Consider the following 10,422-nt stretch of genomic DNA (forward strand, 5'->3'; position numbering starts at 1 on the left):
TACGATTTGCTTCTATGGTTTGTTTGTAGTTTTTTGTTTCAAATATATCATAGGTTATGCATTACGATTTTTATGCTCATTGTGAAAATTTTTGTTTCATTGCACATGTATTATTCATTGTGTTTTTAAACAGATCCCTTAATAGATATTAACAAGTTAACACGGGTTCATACTTGAAAAAAATGACTCAAATAGTTATTGTGTCGTGTTCGTGTTTAGTATCACATATCATCATGTCTATCGTGCTGTGTCTTACGACAACCTTAAGGTTGTTGGAACATATACTACACCTTTCTTTCTTTCATTTTTACCGTCTTCGGTGGAACTATTCAAAAATAAAAATTAATACAAAAAACTTATCTATTTTTTATTAAACCACCCAAAAAAAAAAAGCATTAAGAAGACATATAAACCACCCAATAAAAAAAAATCATTAAGAAGACATGCGATGTGACAAACATATGTCTATTAACTTGTTCCTGACTCATAGTGCATGCTTAAGTTACACTTCAAGATGTATCTACAGTTTTACAAACGTGTTAATGGTAAAAAAATCACCCGAGATTCTTTTACTACATATGTCCTCCTTGTACAACACAAATAATTATATTAACATAAACCAAACTAATTTCCTTAAACTACTGCAGCAGTAAAATCAGGCTCTGCTGGCTTCTGAAGCATCAACGACGGTAATTTCTCAGGAACTCTCTTCTTCATTGCACCACTTCGCCTCACACGACGAAGCAAATTACCAGCAAACCGTGATGCATACATTGTTGCACCCAAACTAGGTGCATTCTCATCAAATCCACTCAAAGCATTTTGCAGCCTGTTTTCTTCTTCCCGAAGCGAATCTTCCAATTTCTTCCTGCAATGCCGCCTCCATGCAGCCTGTATGAAACAAGCCGCCCATGTCCTCCACTGCTGCGAGTAGAACCTGAACGTGTGGCGTAACTGCTTACTGTGAAGCCTTCTGAACTGAGATGCTACAAATTTTAAATCATCAGCCACCAATGCGAACGCCTCAACTTCTTCAAGTGCTTCAACGGTTCTGGTAGAAGTAGGGAGGTTGGATGATGTATGCGGGTCCAACGCCCATGTAAGAAGCTCCTCACCGCAAAAATCACCAGGTTTCAGATAGTCAGAGTTGAAAAAGCCCGTTCGACCACCGTTGGTTGTTGCAGTTAATAATTTGCCTCGCAATACAAAAAGCATCTCATCGACTGGGTCCCCTTCCCTCACAATGTAGCTGTTCTCTGTGTAAAGAACCAGTTTCAAACGGTCACACATTGCATCCATTAGTTGATCATCCATCTTTTCAAACATGGGCACCTAAAACAACCAACATCGTACTTTATCAAACACTCGGTTATGCAACTTGCAAACAAGGGAATGAAAAGAACTGACCCTTTTTAAAAGTTTCAAACAAAGATGGCGCTTTATATCCCTTCGGAGGTCCTTAGGAAGGTTCCGAATCAAAGTATCCTCGTCAACACCTCGTGTTTCCTGCCATCTATATTGTTCATACCTCCTAATTCGCTCCTTGAGAGATTCCGGAAGCATACGATGGGACATCCACTGCTCTGCATCTCGTCTTTTCACCCTCATTTCCTCCAATCTTATCGTTGTCGACTGCAAGTAAGTCTATAACACACACACACACACACCATTAGGCCATTAAAAAAATACCAGCTTCAAACATTATATAAAAAATATAATCAGAAGTTAGTTACCAACCAACCTGCATATTTCCAATGAGAAATGAGAATAAAACCAAACCGAATATAGATATGAACACTGCAAAGCAAATTTCCCACACATAGGTGCTTGTTTTCAGGTTTTGGCCTAATGAACTGCAAAGTTGACCAACACAACAATATTAGTATTAGTATTAGTATTATCTATGGACTTCAATGTAAAGTCAACCAGTTTTTGCAAACCTCAGATTTTGCAGGCCCCACCAAAAACAGTAAAAGAACTTTTGAGGAAAATCAGTTGTGCTCACAACACCAGATTGAAGTGCAGGAAGAAACATTCCAAAATCATAAGGAGGATTATCCATTTCCACAATAGGGCAACATTTATTCAAATATGCGGCTTTAAGTGACAGATCCTCCATATCATCACAAGAAAACGAAGCAATCAAGCATCCCAATGCACCTGCTGAGGTATTCCTGCACGTCTCTTGCCAGCAACTTGCGAAACGTTCAATAGAAAACAAGTACCAAAAGGCCCCTAACACCTAAACATCATCAAAAACATGTACTATATTGATGATATGTATGCATAAAGGGAAAGACTGGTTATTGGTTAGATATAAATATATATAATGCCACCTTTTACATGACTAGCCAACATGTAAAGAAAGAGATTGAAAGCAGCTCCAGCCCATGCGGTTTCAGTAAGTATGCCAGAAGTTTTCGTGACCTCATTGTACAGAGGATAGATTCGAAGCATCCTCGGGATGTACTGGAGAAGTACAACAAACTTCAACAAGTTTTTTGTGTGCATGGGTTTTGATCCTTTCATCGTCGGTATAATGATCAAAATCACAACCTGAGATAAAATTAGACACAAATGTTTATTTAGTCCTAAAGAGGCTGCTTACCTCCCTTCCTAACATTATTAATCTATATAAGCATAACTAATTCTGACCTGTGGCAATGGAAGAACAGCAAGAATGTCAACTAGAAAGTATGATGCCATATATCTCTTTGCAATCAACCAAGCATCTTCAACCCGAACACCTCTACCAAATACTCTAGAAGAAGGAGCGATAAAACCAGTACGGAACTGAAGTATGATATGAGCTATGTAGAAAATATCCATGAACGAACGCAAAACACTAGCTGTGATCTGCAACCCATGGTCCAAATCCAGGCACTTGGACATGTCATCTTTCAGTATTGGAATATACAAGAATAAAGGTCAACCGAAACAGCAATCACACATGACAACACAAATATTTTGTTCCACTTCTGCAAAAATTTCCCTTGTGGGTTAAGCACTTTCTTCCTGGAACCATGGTCTCTACTTAGAATCCTGTTTAATGAACGAGAACGCGATTGCATTGACCGTTTCAACCTCTCAACCCCTCCAGAACCATGTTCCAAGCCTTTCCGGAACCCACTGGAAACTGAACCTAAGGACGTTCTAAATCTGTTCAGAACCTCCATTGCTGTTTTTCTCTGATTTGCAGTCCTCATACTGGCCACATTATTATAAAGTAATATATGTTAAAGATAACTCACATGTTAGCAAAACTTAAATAGACTAATAATTCAAGTGAAACATTCTACACAAGGGCTAACCTTGCCAACTTTGGGGGAAATGATTAATTCATTGATATGCCAGAAAAGAGTTTAAACTACAACATCAAGCGCTAAACTCGTCAAATAAAAAAGGCACCTTCAACTGACTCAGAATGCTGAAAGTGCACAACGTACCTGAGATGCGCATAAAAAACTCATTTAGATCACCAGAGGTATTCAAAATTTCCCATTAGCATAATAACTAAACAAACGGAAACATCAACAGATACAAAAGCAAGTAGCACATGCAAGAGATAGCATGTATGGCGTATAACATACGTTTGAAGCCATAAACTAAACTGAATATCAATTACACATACAATCTGTGCTTCAACTAAAGCCTACGGATAGAAATGATGATTAGCAAGTTTTGTGTTAATATAAATTATAAAGTTCACATGCCCAAATGTTTATATTCCCAACTAGAACAAAGTTATATCAGTTTTACATATACATGAAATTTATCGTGAAAAAAATAAACAACTTATGTACCCCTAAAAGAGATTAATCTTAAACCGATTCAATTAGCAGTTAATCTGATGAACATAAACAACTTATGTGTTTATGGTTCACTGACTTGATAATTAATACTATGATATAACTGACACAAGAAACTAACTAAGTAGGCATAGATTTAACTAACCATAAACACAGAAACTACTAAAACTAATTATAAAATCACAGAACATAAAAGATCGTACAAGAACAGATGTTGAACAAAGTATATATGATGATGAACGATAAGTGACGTACACACAGAAAGATTAATTTTGAGGGCTTTGTATTGTAATGGGTATGGAAGGTTTTTCGAATTTATGCAGTTTACGACAAGTCACATTAATGCACAATATTGGATAGATTATAGATAACCATATGATACTTTTAAATTATATATAGTTTTGTTTAACAAGTACTTATAACTTAATAGTGAGAGATAAAAACTAACTGTCAATCATTAATTACGCATGTCAAGATGTCAAACTAATTCGTTGGTGTAACATGTCATGATTATAACTAATTTTTCAATAAACACATGTCTTGATGTTTAAGTAATTGGCCGATAAACCTATGTTATGATTATGTGGCCATAACTATATATAGGGACGACAAGACATGTATCGTCATGTTAAATAGATTGTATTGGGACCAATTTAGTCAAGTATGACATCTATTGCAACAAGATGCTTAATAAGTGTACATGTTAATTATTTCTATATAGTCTAATAAAACAATTCATCATGATTAAGCATGTATCGTCATGTTAAACTCGTTCACTACTATACAAAGGACTTTTAGCAATGGCAAAAAAAGTGTCACTAAAAACACACTATGGCATGGACATGAGATAAAATGGTTGATGCTAATACCTATTCGTGGCAAAAATAAACATATGAAAATTTTAGCAACAAGATATACGATTGTTGATTAGTTGCGGTTTTTTTACGACATACATTTAGCAAAGGTTATGTTAGGTGTAGTTAGTTATACTTGGTGATACAAGGTTGATTCATTATGATGAGGCTTATTAGATGATAATAAGTCATGTTAAGTGTTAATGAGTTGACTATGCTTGGTTATACGTCACCTTTTTTTTTAATAACAAAATTTTCACCTAAAATCCTTCAACCCTTGTAACCGAAAGAATTCGAATCAATCACCTCACATTTGAAGGAAGAATACTAGACCACTAGATGAATTCGAATCAATCACCTCACATTTGAAGGAAGAACACTAGACCACTAGATCACAAGGTCATGAGTTATTACGTATTGATGATACATTCCCTAAAATAGATGATAATAAGCACGCTAACTATTAATGAGTATGTACTTGATAACACATTACGCAATCTATAGTATGGGCCTTTTCAACTCAGCATTACTACTGAGACCACCAATTGCACCAAGACCACCCAATATGATCACATGTGAGATTCATATTTAACGTCGCAAGGAAATTTTTATGTGATACCGCATTCAATCTCTCTCTCTCTCTCCCTCTCTCTCTCTCTCTCTCTACACACACACAAACACTAGTATTTAGAACATGTGCTTTTGTGGAGGGGCCATTAAACCGAACAATTCATTGAGGTGAAAACCTTGAACCGCGCACGTGCATTGTAGCATGTTAACTCGTAAAACTAGACTGAAATGTAGAACTTGTATGTTGTTACGCATAGGGCTGTAAACGAACAGAACGAACACGAACAAGGCCTTGTTCATGTCCGTTCGTTAAGAAAATAATGTGTTCATGAACGGTTCACGAACACTTGTCGAACGAGATTTTGTGTTTGTGTTCGTTCATTAAGGAAATTAATGTGTTCACGAACACAAATAAAATCAGCAGAGCCTAGATATTGAGAGCGATGTATTCATCAATGTAAATAATGAAAGCTTGTAAACGAATCGAATGAACACGAACAAGGGCATGTTCGTGTTCGTTCAGTTAACTTTAAAAGACAACGGACACTTAATCGAACAAATATTTATGTTAATGTTTGTCTATTTAAAAAGGGACATTTGTGTTCATTTGTTTAAAATCTAAACGAACATACATGAACAAATGTAAATGAACACAAACAAACATAAACGAACTTAAATGAAAACACTTAAATGAACACAAATTAACAAATATAAAACCTTTAAGCAGACTACCTATCTAGATAATATTTAATTATTTTCTATTAATACATAAATGAACATAATTAAACAGACATGAACAAACTTAAATAAACGAACGTTCATGAACATAAATGAACGAACGGAACATGTGTTCATGTTTGTTCGTTTAATTAAACGAACACAATTTTTTTGTTCATGTTCGTTCGTTTATTAAATAAACGAACTTACTGCCGAACGGTTCACGAAAATTCACCGAACGTTCGGTTCGTTTACAGGCCTAGTTACGCACGATTCCATTTTGAATTCAAGCTACACCAAAACGTAGATAAAAATAAGTATATTACAACGGTATATTCAAATGTTTATAAAACATTATATTTTATAAGTTTTAACAAAATAAACAAAAATGCGTGTGAAATTTGTTAAAACATTAAAAAAACATTTTGTGAGAGAGATTAGATCATCATCATCATATTATGATACACTCATCTTAGACAGCCACGTCATGTTGTTGATCATCTCATCATTACCCATCACATACGTACTTATGATTATAATTATAATATATATAATATTAGCACAAACCAACCTAAAGGCATAAGGTACATTCACTCACCATTTGAACACTTTTATCTCAATTAATATTTGGAAAATGTGTGGATTGAGTCTTAGAAAAGTAGGGGCTCAAAGTTTTTGCTATAAATCTCTCGTGGGCCGGGCTACGTCTGATACGATTCAACTCTTTTTATGTGTTGCAAATCAAGGTTTAACTCAGAATGCTTACAATTAATTTGCTAATTGCGACTAATTTGAAATTTATTATCTATATATATATATGTGGACACCGAACCAGCCAAATACCTAAGTTGTGTTTGTGTAAACTACTTGGAGCGTATCTAGTGTTTTCTAAGAAGAGATATGGACCATTAGATATAAGGTGTTAAGGGTTGACACTTGTTAGAAAACACTAACTTCTTATTTTAATCATACTCGAATTTGGTTTGCTATAACGTGAGGCTTTAAGAAATTAATAATTAATAGGCTGCTCTGGCATTGTATTTCCTTTTCTTTAGGTCCACTAATTATCCCTATTTTCTACCAAACAATTACGGTATTATTGAGTATTGAGCGTCGAGTTATTTAGCTATTTTATTTTGAGTATATATGATTATGTCAAACTGACTGCTATAAACAAATTATCATGTCCGTGTTTGGTGAAATTACAATCAAAATACGACAAAATTTCCAACTAGCTAGACCTGTAAATTTATTGACCTTTATTTTAAGAATACTTATATATTGTTAATATATCAATATATATATTCTGGGTCAGTGACCTTTATTTTATAACAGTGCCACTGAATACCTTACACCTGTTCACCTCAAAACAGTTTAAATATTAAACCATATGCACATAACTTATTGTTTATTACTTCATTATCAGTTTAAGTATTACTTTGTCCCCTTGATCATTTAAAAATAGCAACAGATTATATTCGAGAATATAATATTTTATATTCGCAAGCTAAGTGATCAGCGACAATGACTCAATTCATTTCAGTGCATGAAGTCACACTTATGTTTCTTTATGTTCAATATTGTCTTTGGCAATTATGTTATTTTACTTTGAATACCGAGAGATTCTTAAGGGATACATTTGAACATCTTAAGTGGAAATCATAATTCAATGGACATGGAAAAAAAAAATAAAATAAAATAAAATAAAACTTAAGACTAGAAAGTCTTTTATGTTAAACCGATAGAGATTGAATTACTTAATTTTAAAAGTATTGGTTCCGTACCCAGTTCATCCTGCACTAACATAGTTATTGCTTAGGGAAATTAAATTAACTACTAATTGTTTTAAGTGTCAACTTTTCACAAAGTATTGCGTCGTGCATACTTGTTTTTTAACCTTTTTGAATTATCCGAATTAGATTTCGAGAATATATATCATCATCAGGACACTTTTGTTTGAAAGAGATTCACGAGACACCTGTAAATCCATCATAACACGAAACTTACATAAAATTAACACTCAATTAATCTCATAAAGAAACCATTTCAAATATGTATAATCAAACGATGGGCGGCAGCTATATATGTAATAATTAATGATACTAATGGCACATGCATGACCAACAGTACCATGCATATAATTTGTTCAATTCACAGACCAGACCACCCTAACATACATGATCAATTGATCAGTGTGGGGTCCCCTTTTAGTCAGTCAACCACATCCATACACTTGTAAACAGATATTGATACGTACGTGATCTGTCTTGTGGTTAGTGACAGCAGTTATATGCACCACCATTAACATTAATTCGTTAAACACCAGGGCCCCTTGTATATATGCATGTTGTTTAGAGTTGGAGTTCCTTGCCATATACTTCATTTCTCATATTAGATTGTTAGGTACGTTTGTTGTCTTCTATATTGGGAACTTTAAAAAGAAGGCCAACTTTATTAAATATGTACAAAGACATGATATTTTATTAGATATTTTCTTGTAATTTGTTTAGATGGTGCTAGTGGCCATTGCGGCTAAGGTTTACGAGGCGATGGGCATGCAAAGATGGCTAAAATCTGATTCTGAATCCATGTCCAAAGCTCGACATGATCATGTGGATGAAAACTATATTTCTTGGTTGGTATGTCAATTAATTTCTGTATTGTATATTTGCATTTATCTAATTATGGACTAGCACCTGATATAGATACTTGAATAATTAATATTTTGTTGGGTCTTAAATTGATAGAAAGAACATCCTTCTGCTATAAGCTCCTTTCAACAGATGATTAATGCTTCAAAGGGAAAACAGATAGTTGTTTTCTTGGATTATGATGGCACGTTATCACCCATCGTATGTGATCCTGATCGTGCCTACATGTCTGATCAGGTACTTTGATTAAACTGGTAATTTTTCCATTATAAAAACATATATTTATTCATCTCTTTATCATATATGTTAGTTTGATGTGTATATTAATTAATGGTTTGTGCTATCAACCAGATGCGTGCAGCTGTTCGGGATGTTTCTAAGCACTTTCCGACAGCTATTATCAGCGGCAGGAGTCGTGAAAAGGTATATGAATTGCATAAAATTAAAAGAATGTATAATATTAATGGTGAAACTGAACATGCTCTTTAATTCAGGTTTATAGCTTTGTAAAATTAAGAGAGGTGTACTATTCAGGGAGTCATGGGATGGATACCATGGGACCAGCCCAAACAAACAACTCATATGATGAAAAATATCATCATAAAACCATTGATGAAGAGGTACTTTAATATTTCATTTGCTATGAATTAAAGTGCACAGAAATCCTTTGTCTTACTTCTGATGGCTCAGGGAAACGAGTTCGTCGTCTTCCAACCTGCTAAAGACTTTCTGCCCGCGATTAAAAAGGTACGTACGTATATATGGCTAGCACAAATTCACAAAACACCATTGTTGTCATGTTTCATACAAATGAAATAACAAATAATAAATCGGATGGACAGATGTTAGTTGAAATAACGGAGAGGACGAAAAGCATACGTGGAGTCGTGATCGAGGATAACAGGTTTTGTCTTTCTGTCCATTATCGTCACGTTAAAGATGAGGAATACGAGAGATTAGAAGAGGAAGTGGAGTCGTTGCTTGTAAATTATCCAGAATTTCACATGACGAGTGGCAAAAAGGTGTTGGAAATCCGGCCTTCCATCGACTGGAACAAAGGTCACGCCCTTGAGTATTTACTCCACAACTTGGGGTTTGATAACGTCTTGCCTCTATATCGGAGATGATAGAACCGACGAGGATGCTTTCAAGGTATGCATACATACATACTTCTCTTGCCTATATATATTGTCATGTTTTACTCCCCAACTTGGGGTTAGGTAACGTCTTGCCTATATATCTGAGACGATAGCAATAGCGCCTTGCCTATATGTATCGTTGATTGCTTTTTCAATGAGTTATATAAACCGATGCAAGGTTTGAAGAAATAAGAAGTTAATGTTATTTCAGGCTTTAAGGGAAAGAGGTGAAGGATACCCGATTGTAGTTTCATCTAAACCGAGGAAGACAATGGCCTACCACTCGCTTCACGATCCATCTGAAGTACTCTCTTTCTTGATTCGCTTAGGTAGATGGGGTTCTAACAACGTACATTGATCACGTCCATCCAAGGCCAATGGCATTTGCATTGTGCATATTATTTAATGCTAGTATCCTAGCTAGCCATAAGCATGAAGGACGTTTTTTAAAAGCAGTGCTTCTCGCTAGGAATAGGAGCTGGAGTTTGTAATCTAAGTTATCTAGCCCTGTATATTCCTGTTGGTGTAAGTGTTTTTAATACCATTGTGCAACAAAAATCCTGACTAAAAACATATATAGAAACAAAGTCTACATGTATGAGCAATTGACAAAGGCAATGTTAGTGATATGGTAAGAATTGCAACATCTTTGAATAAATAATTGGTTTTTGTATACAAACAC

The 10,422-nt window shown here is 34.8% G+C and overlaps 2 pseudogenes across 1 annotated transcript; one reads left to right on the top strand and one right to left on the bottom strand.

Annotated features, from left to right (window-relative positions):
• Nucleotides 1–633: 633 nt before the first annotated feature.
• On the bottom strand, nucleotides 634–6,129 carry LOC143576953 (cyclic nucleotide-gated ion channel 1-like; annotated as a pseudogene). The gene is made up of 7 exons (XR_013143029.1): nucleotides 6,109–6,129; nucleotides 2,656–3,207; nucleotides 2,344–2,556; nucleotides 1,941–2,242; nucleotides 1,742–1,853; nucleotides 1,408–1,644; nucleotides 634–1,332 (listed from the first exon to the last, which is right to left on the bottom strand). The product of XR_013143029.1 is annotated as a cyclic nucleotide-gated ion channel 1-like (transcript).
• A 2,331-nt stretch (nucleotides 6,130–8,460) lies between these two features.
• On the top strand, nucleotides 8,461–10,098 carry LOC143576954 (putative trehalose-phosphate phosphatase 6; annotated as a pseudogene).
• The last annotated feature ends 324 nt before the right edge of the window (nucleotides 10,099–10,422 follow it).

The sequence above is a fragment of the Bidens hawaiensis genome, unplaced genomic scaffold (assembly GCF_021521415.1).
Source record: "Bidens hawaiensis isolate Kalapana, Puna unplaced genomic scaffold, B.hawaiensis_p1.1 tig00028432_1, whole genome shotgun sequence".
Taxonomy (NCBI): Eukaryota; Viridiplantae; Streptophyta; class Magnoliopsida; order Asterales; family Asteraceae; genus Bidens; species Bidens hawaiensis.